The 12394-nt window shown below is 35.0% G+C and overlaps 1 protein-coding gene across 2 annotated transcripts in view; it reads right to left on the reverse strand.

Annotated features, from left to right (window-relative positions):
• Positions 1 to 12394, reverse strand: part of ZNF385D (zinc finger protein 385D) — an 889595-nt gene that overhangs the window by 729820 nt on the left and 147381 nt on the right. The window lies entirely within an intron of this gene.

Consider the following 12394-nt stretch of genomic DNA (forward strand, 5'->3'; position numbering starts at 1 on the left):
AGACCTGGACCCTGAAAACTCTTAAGACATTGATGAAAGAAACTGAAGATGACACAAATGGAAAGATATATCATCTTCATGGATTAAAAGAATAATATGTCCATATAATAAAATGTCCATATTACCTAAATCACTATACAGATTCAATACAATCCCTATCAAAATGCTAATAGTACTTTTCACAGAACCTGAAAAAATAATCTTAAAATTTTTATGGAACCACCACATACCATGAATAGCAAAAGCAATTTTGAGAAAGAAAAGTTAGAGGTACCACAATCTCAGATTTCAAACCATACTACAAAGCTTTAAAAATAAAACCGTATGTTACTGGCACAAAAATAGACACAAAGATCAAAAGAACACAGTAAAGAGCCAAGAAACTCAGGCTTATATTGTCAATGAACCTCTAAAAAAGGAGGCAAGAATACAACGGGGAATAGACGGTCTTCTCAATAAATGGTGTTGGGAAACTGGAGAGCTAAATTCAAAAGAATAAAACTGGACCACTTTCTTTTGCCATACACAAAATGAACTCAAAATGGAGTAAAGACCTAAATATAAGACCTGAAACCATAAAATTCTTAAAACATAGGCAGTACTCTCTTGGTCATAAGCTTTAGCAATTTTTGCTCTGAACCTGTCTCCCTACACAAGGGAAACAAAAGTGAAAATAAATAATTAGAACTACAACAAACTAAAGACCTTCTACACACTAAATGAAACCATCAACAAAGTGAGAAGGTAATCTACTGAATGGGAGAAGATATTTCCAAGTGACACAACCAATGAGGAGTTAATATCCAAAATATACAATGAAATCATGCAACATCAAAAAACCAATACCTGATTAAAAAATGGGCAGAGAATCTGAAGAGAAACTTTTCTAAAGAAGACACACAGATGACCAGAGACATATGAAACGACCAACAATATCACTAATTATCAAAGAAATGCAAATCAAAACCACAATAAGTTATCATCTCACACCAGTCAGAATGGCTACTATCAAAAAGATAAGAAATAACAAGAGTTGTTGAGGATGTGGAGAACAGGAACAGTTATACACTGTTCGTGAGAATGTAAACTGGTGCTGCCATTATAAACAAGAGTAGGTAGATTTCTCAAAATAATTAATTAAAAAGAATGAAATCTTGCCATTTGCAACTACCTGGATGGAACTGAAGGGTATTAGGCTAAGTGAAATTAGTCAGAGAAAGACAAAAGTCACATGACTTCACTCATATGAGGACTTTAAGAGACAAAACAGATGAACATAAGGGAAGGGAAACAAAAATAATATAAAAACAGGGAGGGGGACAAAACAGAAGAGACTCATAAATATGGAGAACAAACTGAGGGTTGCTAGAGGGGTTGTGGGAGGGGGGATGGGCTAAATGGGTATGGGACATTAAGGAATCTACTCCTGAAATCATTGTTTCACTATATGCTAATTTGGATGTAAATTTTAAAAAATAAAAAACAAAAAAGCAAAAAAAAAAAAAATAGAACTACCATATAATCCAGCAATTCCACTCCTGGATACTCACCCAAAGAAAATGATAACACTAATTTGAAAAGATGCATACACCCCTATGTTTCTTGTAGCATATATTTACAATAGCGAAGATATGGAATCAACCTAAATTTCCATGGACAGATGAATGGATAAAGAAGATGTGGTATACATATACAATGGTATAATATTCAGCCACAAAAAAAAAAGAATGGAATCTTGACATTTTCCTCAACACAAATGGACCTACAGAGTATTATGCTCAGTGAAGTAAGTTAGAAAAAAACAAATACCACATCATTTCCCTCATACATAAAATCTAAAATACAAACAAAAAACAGAAAGAGACTCGTAAATGGAGAGAACAAACAGGTGTTGCCAGAGGGGAGGTTGGGGGGGGGGGTGGGGGATAGGTGAACCAGGTGAAGAAGATTAAGTGATACAAACTTCCAGTTATAAAATAAATAAGTCACAGGAACAAAAAGTACAACATACGGTATATAGTCGATAACACTACAGTAACTTTGGTGACAGATGGTAGCTATCCTTAATTTGGTGAGCATTTTCTAATGTATATATTGTCGAATCACTATGTTTTACATGTGAAACTAATACATCTCAACTATACTTCAATCTAGGCTTAAAAAATAGTAAAAACAAAAAACAAAAACTCCCATTGCCTTGCTCATGAATTACCATGATTTCCTAAAGCTTCAATTAACCTCTCCTTTGTGATGAGATCAAACCCTACACTCCCCTGCCTCCTAACATGTACCCAGTCTTCCACCCCCAAGTCCACATATTTAAAATCAAATCCACTCGGGGCGTCTGGGTGGCTCAGTCGGTTGAGCGTCCGACTTCGGCTCAGGTCGCGATCTCTCCGTCTGTGAGTTCGAGCCCCGAGTCAGGCTCTGGGCTGATGGCTCAGAGCCTGGAGCCTGCTTCCGATTCTGTGTCTCCCTCTCTCTCTGCCCCTCCCCCGTTCATGCTCTGTCTCTCTCTGTCTCAAAAATAAATAAATGTTAAAAAAAAAAAAACTGCTTTATAAAAAAAATAAATAAATAAATAAAAAATCAAATCAAATCCACTCTCCAATCTAAAGCCAGCCACTCCTAACTTTGCCAACAAGTGTACAGGTATTCAAATTAAAAATGTAAAAATAATTTTATTTGTACCAATTCACATGAAACATCCACCAGGTATGTAAATACATTATTTGTACTGGCTTTCAAATTCAGATTTTACTCTCCATTCCCATGACATCTATTTGAACTCAGTCCTTTATCTGCTGCCTTGTCAATACAACTGGTCTCTTTCTCTTCAGAACTCCCATTTTAAACTTCATCTCCTCAACGCATTCTATTTACTGCTGTTGGGTTTTATTGCCTGAAATGCATTGTGTTGGTTGTTCCACTTAGCAGCTCAATAAACTATAAAGATCATACCTTTTGATCAATGCCTTTTAAAGAGAGTCTCAAATCTTCAGGCCTTGGAAAATCTCTTCCTCTGTAGGCTTATTAAATTCTATCCTCAAATCCAATTCACATATTTCACTAGTCTGAAAGAGTCACTGTTCTCCACGAATTCCCTCAAGTTTTTCACTCCTGAACTTCAGTATTACTCTTCTCTTTAACTAAAAGTGTCCTACCTTAATCTTAGCCTATAGATGTCTTGTGATGACTATCAATGCCTTGATGATACAACAGGTGTCAAATTCTTTGGAATGATTTTAAGTTGCTTAAGGGACACATCCCCTGTGTGTATCTAAATTATTTGCTTTATCCCAAATATTTACCAATTATATACTCCTTTGTATTGTAGTGATTTGCATGACTATGGGTGTCAGTTTTTCAGACTATATTCTCTGGATGGAAATGGTATGAAATTTATCTCTGTACGTGAGGGCTCACATGGTCCTGCTCACATGGTTCTCAGTAAAAATGACAACTCAATATTTCACCACCCACCGTATGTTATAATGTCATTAATTATCAAATAATGTATTTAGGGCTATTTTGATACTGAGACAGGCCAAATATCTTCAAGAAAACATGTTGGTAGCACCAATTAATATAAATTTTCTTCATTTCATTATGTGTGTCAAATCTCAAGCAACTAATAGGAAGATTTTAAATGGTGTTGAAATGGTACCACCAAGGCATGAGTCAACTTTTGGTAAAAGAACCCCCAGTAGGTTCAGGACAATATCTACGTAAGTATGGGACTGTGTGTGTGTGCATGCACATGTGTGAATCTGCAGGAATTTAACCTACAAATGAAAATAAGTTGTTTTCATAAGAACCCAGAATTTTACCTTCAGCCAGACCCAAATCTGTGCCTTTCACATATTTTAATTTCAATGCACCGTCTTCTCAAAAGGAGTGAATACTTTGATTTTAAAGATGTTTAATCATTTTTAACTAGAATAAAAATTTACATATGAAAGATAAACCTGGAAGACATGAAATGTGAATTTGTTTGCAATCTTGGTGAGATGGAAATTAAGGATAATTACTAGGAAGGAAAGGAGGAAAGATGATATTCATTTTACCGTGGCAAAACATTCAGAAGCCATAAAATAAAAAGATGGTTTATAACCAAAATCTTAGAATCTTCAAAAATGCCCCAAACAATGCAAAAGTGACAACTAGAGATTAAATATGCAACTCTTCTGCTGAACAGAAAGTTTTCTTACTGTTTAAAGACAGTTAAGTCAAAAGAAAAATGGCCAAGGGATGTGTGTAGGCAATCCCTTGAAACAAAAAGAGAGAAATAACAAATAAACATAAAAATATGCTCAATCACACCCAGAGTCAAAAACTGGAAATCAAAACATTTTGCAGTTATCCACTTATAAAAGATTAATATGCTTAAAAACACACTGCTAATAAGGACAAGAGCAAACAGAATTTCACACATAATCTTGAGGGAGTACAAATTGGTACAATCTCATTGAAAGTTAAGATGAAAATATCCATTAAAATATGTGCCTAGTTTAATATCGGGAAGACAAGAAGTGGAAAATATATATTGGTGAATTAAAATTCAAAATTGCATATGCTGTTCATTTTATTTTATTTTTACTTTTGAGAGAGAGAAATAGAGTGCATATGCATTTATGCAAGACGGGGAGGAGAGAATCTTAAGCAGGATCCCTGCTCAGCACAGAGCCCAGTGTGGGGCTTGGTCTCACTATGGGAAGATCATGACCTGAGCCAAAATCAAGAGTCAGATATTTAACGAACTGGGCCATCCAGACACCCCTGCATATGCTTTTTGATCCAACAACCTCACTTCTGTAAATTTTCTACGGAGAGATGTTCTGAAAATTGGCAAGATAAAACATCATAACTCATTGTGACCCTGATTGTAATAGCAAAGAATTTGGAAAAGATTTAGAGGATATCTAGAATAATATACAACTAGCACAGAGAAAAATACAAATTTTTTAGTACAAATAAAGTAAGTACCAAGAAATCATTTGAGCAATTATATCTTTTGGAAAGCAAATTTTTATGTTATGTGTGTATGTAAATGTGTATATTTGTTACATATGTGTATATTTATATTTGTATACACACGTATATTTTGTTTATATATAAAAACATCTCAGATTTTAATAACTATTACACTAGAAATTTGACCAGCAGAGCAAGGAGATTTTTTTTTAATTTTTTAGAAATATTTTTATTTAGGGACACCTGGGTGGCTCAGTCAGTTGAGCATCTGACTTCGGCTCAGGTCATGATCTCGCAATCTGTGAGTTCGAGCCCGGTGTCAGGCTCTGTGCTGACAGCTCAGAGCCTGGTGCCTGCTTCAGATTCTGTGTTTCCCTCTCTCTCTGCCCCTCCCCTGCTCATGCTCTGTTTCTCTCTCTGTCAAAAATAAATAAACATTAAAAAAAATAAAAAAATATTTTTATTTATTTTTGACAGACAGAGAGAGCACAAGTGGGGGAGGGGCAGAATGAGAGAGGGAGACACAGAATCCAAAGCAGACTCCAGGCTCTGAGCTGTTAGCCGAGCCCAATGCGGGGTTTGAACTCACCAACTGTGAGATCATGACCTGAGCCGAAATTGGACGCTTAAGTGATTGAGCCGCCCGGGTACCCCAATAGACTTTTTAATATAATGGTATATGATATGAGGCCTTATTATTATTATCATATCTCTTTGTGTTTTGGGTATGAATTCCACAACAACAATGGAGCATGTGAGTGAGCAAAGGAGATAAATACATTTGTGAGCATCTGCTGTTCCTTGCCATTCTACTCACATATAGCATTCATGATGCCCCAGGAGTACAGAAATCTGTTGGACCCACAAAGCACAGGAATTCAGCAACTAAACGAATTACATCTACAACTTAACAAGCATGGGAATTCCCGTAACCAAGATGCCTTGCTTTCCACTAAAAAAACACCTTACTTAGAATTCAGAAGGAAGGCAGTGGCACTCTAAGAAATACTAGTGACCAAGGAAAACTATCATATCCCTTCTTACTCATGGTACTTCCTTCCATTTGCCAACTGCTTCCCACAAAAACAATTACAAAGGAAGAAAGGGAAAAATAAGGGCACTCGTAGTTCCTTTTCCTTTCAGACCTTACTTAAGTAAGGCAAAAGTAGAGAATACTAGTAGAATCTATGCATAGCAAGAACTGAAACAAAACCAATTTTGTTGCTTCTGTGCAGTGATTCCATTGTTCTGGTAAGAATGAAATATATGTACATGTATAAACTATGGAATGTGAATTGTTTAATTTCAGTGATTCCACATGTAATTTAAATATTCTTACATTTGCATCTATAACTTGTATTGCATAAAATAAAGATGAATGGTACAATTCATGCTGATGGTCAAAAATTTGGATTTTTCTCTATTTAGAAAACCATTAAATAGCACACAAAATATACCATGACAATTTGAGAGAGACTATAAACAAGGGAAGTTTTACTTTTATCACCTTTAACACAGCATTTTTTCAACTTTTTGAAAAAAGGGACCCACCATTTCATTTTACACTGGGCTCCACAAATTATGTAGCTGAACTTGATTCAGACGACTATATTCCCAAAAGAAACTTCTGACTACATCATATGAGTCTTAAAAAGAACGGCTCAACCAAGCTATTCTCTAATACCTGACCCAAAACCTGCAAGGAAAACAAATGATATTGCAATACACTATTAAGAATATTTTGTTGGGGCGCCTGGGTGGCGCAGTCGGTTAAGCGTCCGACTTCAGCCAGGTCACGATCTCGCGGTCCGTGAGTTCGAGCCCCGCGTCAGGCTCTGGGCTGATGGCTCGGAGCCTGGAGCCTGTTTCCGATTCTGTGTCTCCCTCTCTCTCTGACCCTCCCCTGTTCATGCTCTGTCTCCCTCTGTCACAAAAAATAAATAAAAATAAAAAAAAAAAAAAAAAAAACGTTGAAAAAGAATATTTTGTTATACAGCAGTAGTTACCTGAACACCTGCTTTCCAAGGCTGATTCATTTTTCCTTCTTCTGCACTTATCTAAGCATACAGTCCCATTTAAGATTAATCATATTTATAACTTTTTTGTAGCATTTCTCCACCCCATTATTTTAAATTTTTCTTTAAATAGTTATCGAGTGGATTAACATATAAATTATTATAACTTTGGAAAATGAAAAGTCACAAAAAATAACTCAGAAACTCAGGGTTCCTACAATTAATAATGTCATTTGAAGGAAAACAAACTTTTTACATTCTTCTTAGTACATTTATGTATTTCTCAATTTTTAAAAAATGATAGTATTATCTAGGTTTTCACAACATTACAAACCTGTATTTTACTGAGGGCATTTAATTTCAAATGATAAATGATTTGAACCCTTAAAGATGGCAACAGCTCATAATTAGTTACATCCAGCATCTTTAAGACATTTAAGAAGTATATATGATATTTGCGACAGTATGGATGGACCTAGAGGGCATTATGTTAAGTGAAATAAGTCAGACAGAGAAAGACAAATACCATTTGATTTCACTTACATGTGGAATCTAAAAAACAAAACATACAAAGCAGAAATAGACTCATAAATACAGAGAATTTATGATTGTGGGGTGGCAAGGAGGGGATGGGCAAAATGGGTGAAAGGAAGCAGGAGGTACAGGCTTCCAGACATTGAAAGAGTAAGTCACAAGAATGAAATGTACAGCACAGGGAATATAGTCAATGGTATTATAATTGTGTTGTATGTTGACAGATGGTAGCTATACTTGTGGTGAGCATAGCATCACATACAGATTTGTCACTGTTATATACCCAAAACTAATATAAAGTTGTAAGGAATACTTCAATTTTAAAAAATAGAAAAGAATGCATTCTTTAAGAAAAACAATGAACAAATGAAACAAAATAGAAACAGACTCATAGATTCAAGAAACAAAATGTTGACAACCAGAGGGAGAAGGTTTGGGGGGGGGGGGTGAGTAAAATATGTGAAGGGGATTAAGAGGTATGAACTTCCAGTTTTAAAATACATAGGTCATATGGGTATTGAGGAGGGCACCTTTTGGGATGAGCACTGGGTGTTGTATGGAAACCAATTTGACAATAAATTTCATATATTGAAAAAAAATAAAAATAAAAAATAGCAAAAAAAAAAGAAAATTATTCGGAAAAAAAAATAAATAAAAAATAAAGTACATAGGTCATAGGGATGTAATATATAGGGAATATATATATATAGGGAATATAGTCACTAATATTGGGATAACCGTGTGGTGACAGATGGTAACTAGATGTATTATCAAGATAATTGTGTAAGGTATAAAAATATTGAACCACTATGATGTACACCTGAAACCAAAAGGATATTGCATGTCGATTATATTTCAATTTAAAAGTAAATAAATAAAATGAAAAAAAGAAGCATATTTAGTTATACTGTTCGAATAATTTTCCTTTCCTGTTGTAATTATCTCTTCCGACCAAGGCTTCATGGGCTACTATATTCAATTTTATATACATTTCACATGGCTTTTCTTTCATCTGAGTTAAAAAAAGCTACTAGCATTACTTTCCATACACTTAGAAGAAAAAACACAATAAAGGAACAAATCACTAATATTTACTTAAATAAGACCAAAAAAAAAAAAAAAAAGGGAGAAAAATATATCAAAAAGAGAAAATTGTGGAAAGAGTAAACTTCTATCCCCTCATTCTGTATTTTTTTTCCTTCCAGATTCACACACGGCTAGACCATTTAAGAATACTTCAAGTTTTGTTTGCTAGATAATTTTGTCCTCATCAAAATTGTATTCTGTGTGTGTGTGTGTGTGTGTGTGTGTGTGTGTGTGTGTGTGTGTGTCTGTGTAAACATATATACCAATAAGAAGCACAGGGAAAACTGATACAAGAAAAAATAAAAAAAATTAAAAAACACCAAGCATAAACAATGATGTCTGGTACCAAGTACAGAGTGTTCAGAGTTTGGCAAAACTTTCTGATTTTTGAAATGTACCAGTAATTTTCATAATGCCACCTAACTTGTCCAGTTTCAGGCTTCCCAAGCTTCAAAGCTGAAACACTGACTGACTTTTAATTTGTTCAGCCAACACTAGTACTTTAGAAAGGAATTTTAATAGCCATTTCACCATTTCTGTAACTCTCTAAAATTATACTCTGTAACCCAGCAAGCATTTCGATAGATTATTTTTTCTCTAATAGCCCTCACCAGGAAAATGGGTTTGAGAGTTGGCATAGCAGGAGTTCATGCATGTGGGTCTATGATTTTTTTTTAAAGGAAATATTACAATGCCAATTGCCTTTCTTCAGTTAGTGTCCAGAAATTCTCCATGATCCCTATCCTAAAAATAAAAATTCTTTTTTTACTCTGCTATCTTAAAGGTTTTCAGTGCTTTTCTCCCTCTTTAGGGCAAATCTTTAAAGAAATGACTTTTAACATTTTCCTAATTCAGAAATGTACATATTAGAAGAAAAGTAGCAAAGTGTAGATATTTAAAATATTTTACAATTCAGTAACCCAGAGTAATAGTTTTTAAACTGTGATATATTTCCTTTAAGTCACTCTCTTGTTTTCCATTCTCCCCCCCCCCTTCCTCCCTTACTCCCTTCTTCTTCTGAATTTCTATATACTTTCTGAGGATCTCTATTGTACCACACTTAAATAATAACTACTAGATTATTCTGTTTCCAGACAACAAACCTATAAGTGAAGGAGCCTATCAACAGCCAGCACATATATCATCTCCTCCCAGAAGCCTTCCTTGACTAATCCTCCCCTAACATTACCGCCACAGATCTAATCACTTCTTCGTAGTACCTCCATAGAAAGTGCATATTTCCATTGTTGCATATCAAAGTGAAGTATAGTCAATTCACATAGAAATCCAGTTTCTATTAAACTATAAGTACCTTCCGCAACCCCATACATACTTCAGGCCATCTGTGCATGTTCATTTAAGCAAATTTTTTCATTCTGAATCCTGAACTCCCAATAAGGTGCTCATAAGAAACAGATACTTGGTATATGTTTGATGGATGATTAAATAAACTCTCCCGGCGGTATTCCAAGAAACTCAACTCTCCTAAATGCTCTGAGACATTTTCCCCATTTCCCCAAAATAACTGCTGAATAATGTTCTTAAGAAATCACCGAGCAACATTGAAAGTCAAAGAAAGCTGAGTGTCCTAGGGAAGATGACAAGGCTATGGGCTTCATAAATGAAACCAACTGACTTCTAGAGGGCACTGTCCCCACACACTCTTCCTCCCTGATTCCTCGCCTGATTTCTCATATCTCATCCCCTTGTCCATTCCCTCTTGGCTTTGATCTTGGCCTATTCTACGTTTGCAGGCTTTCCATTGACCTTTACCAGGCTTTCGCTATTGTCTGAATGATTAGGTACTGGTCCATCCCTGACTCAGTTTCCCAAACAGAGACAAGATTTATTTTGTGTCTTCTATTCAGACACTTATAGACCGCTTTAGGTTTTGAGTTTATTATTTTTAAACCTGCAGTCCTTTGGCTTTTAATGAATTCACCTAGCTTCTTGGCTTGGGAAAGAATGTTACCCTTCCACATCCATTTTATTTTTTTCTAGAAAGGAAAAGAAGAATGCCTTCAGATTGTTTTAATTTGGTTAAGGCTGAAGTGAAGAATATTTAAGAAAGCCTTTTGTTCCTAGAAAAAAAGCTACACAGTGGTTAATTCATATTCTACAAGACAATGTCCATAATTTGCAATCCCAAACACAATGTATTCTTGCATTGATAACTCTTACGTACTCTGAATATACTACTACTTTTTGTATTCTATTGCGGATATTAAAAAAAAAAAAAAAGAACGTCTTTAAATAAGAGGGACAAATGTTCTAAATATTCACATCTTAAGAAGGAGAATATTGTGTGCAGATTACACTAAAGGAGAAGTTTAAATTTAGGATAGAAACCATAACAATTGACTCTGTAGTGAAGAGACTGTTTCTCCATTATCAAACACAGCTAGGAATTCAATGGAGGGAAGATAATCTTTTCCACATGATATGGAACAAGTGGATATACCCATAGGTAAGAAAATGAACAACTCACACACTCCTTGATTTTATACAAAAATTAACTGAAAATTATTCGTAGACATAAGTATGAAATGTAAAGATATAAAACTGTGAGAAGGAAAGAGAACATCATTGTGACCATGAGTATTTAGGTAAGATATCAAAAGCATGCTCCATGAGAAGAAAAACTGATAAACTGTAGTTTGTCAAAATTAAACACTTTTTGAAATAGCTCTATGAAAGGCAGTATTAAAAGAATGGAAAAGCGAGCTACAAATTACAGAAAATATTTGCAAATTATATCCAGGTAAAGGATCTGTGTCCAGAATATATAATGATCCCTTAAAACTCAACAATAAGAAAACAGACAACTCCAATTAAAGAAAATATGCAAATGTTCTGAACAGACACTTCACCAAAGATGATAAATTAATGACAAATAAGCATATGAAAAGTTGCTCATTATCATCCTTATTAGGAAAATGCAAATTAAAATCACAATGAGATACAACTGCACACCTCTCAGAGTGGCTAAAAACAAACAAGCAAAAACTGACATTATGAAATGCTGGTGACAAACAAGAACAGAACCTCTCACTCATTCCTGATAAGAATACAAAATGGTACAGCTACTTTCAAAAGACAGACATACATTTACCATATGACCTAGCAATCCTACTCCTATTTATTCATGTAACAACATGGATGAATCTTAAATGAATTTTACTAAGTGAAAGAAACCAGACCCAAAAGGCTGCTGCATGCAAGCATTTACACAGCCTTTCAGAAAAGGCAAAATTATAGTGAAAACACATCGGTAGGTGCCCACAGCTGGGAGAGGGTTGTCGACAACAAAATGGCCGCACAAAGGAATTTTTAAGATGACAGGAAGGTTCGGTATGCTGTCGTGGGGGTGGATACATGCTGACATAACCTTCAAACCCCACAGAACTATATACCACAAAGAATGAAAAGAAGCATTTTTTTTTACTAAAGTATAATTGACATAAAATGTTAACATTCATTTCAAGTATACAACAGTGATTTGACAATGTTATACATTACCACATACTCACCGCAGTAAGTGTAGTTACCATCTGGTACCTTACAAATACTACAGTATACTGACTATATTCCTTACGCTAATACTTTCCATCACCATGACTTAGTTATTTTAAAACTGGAAGTTTCTATCTCTTAACCCCCTGCACTTATTTCTCTCATTCCCCCAACCCTTTGCCTTCTAGCAACAACCAGTTTGTTCTCTACATTTATGAGTCTATTTCTGATCAATAGATGGCAGGGGATCCCAGGGGAGGATGCAGATTGTT

The sequence above is a fragment of the Panthera onca genome, chromosome C2 (assembly GCF_046562875.1).
Source record: "Panthera onca isolate mPanOnc1 chromosome C2, mPanOnc1 haplotype 2, whole genome shotgun sequence".
Lineage (NCBI taxonomy): Eukaryota > Metazoa > Chordata > Mammalia > Carnivora > Felidae > Panthera > Panthera onca.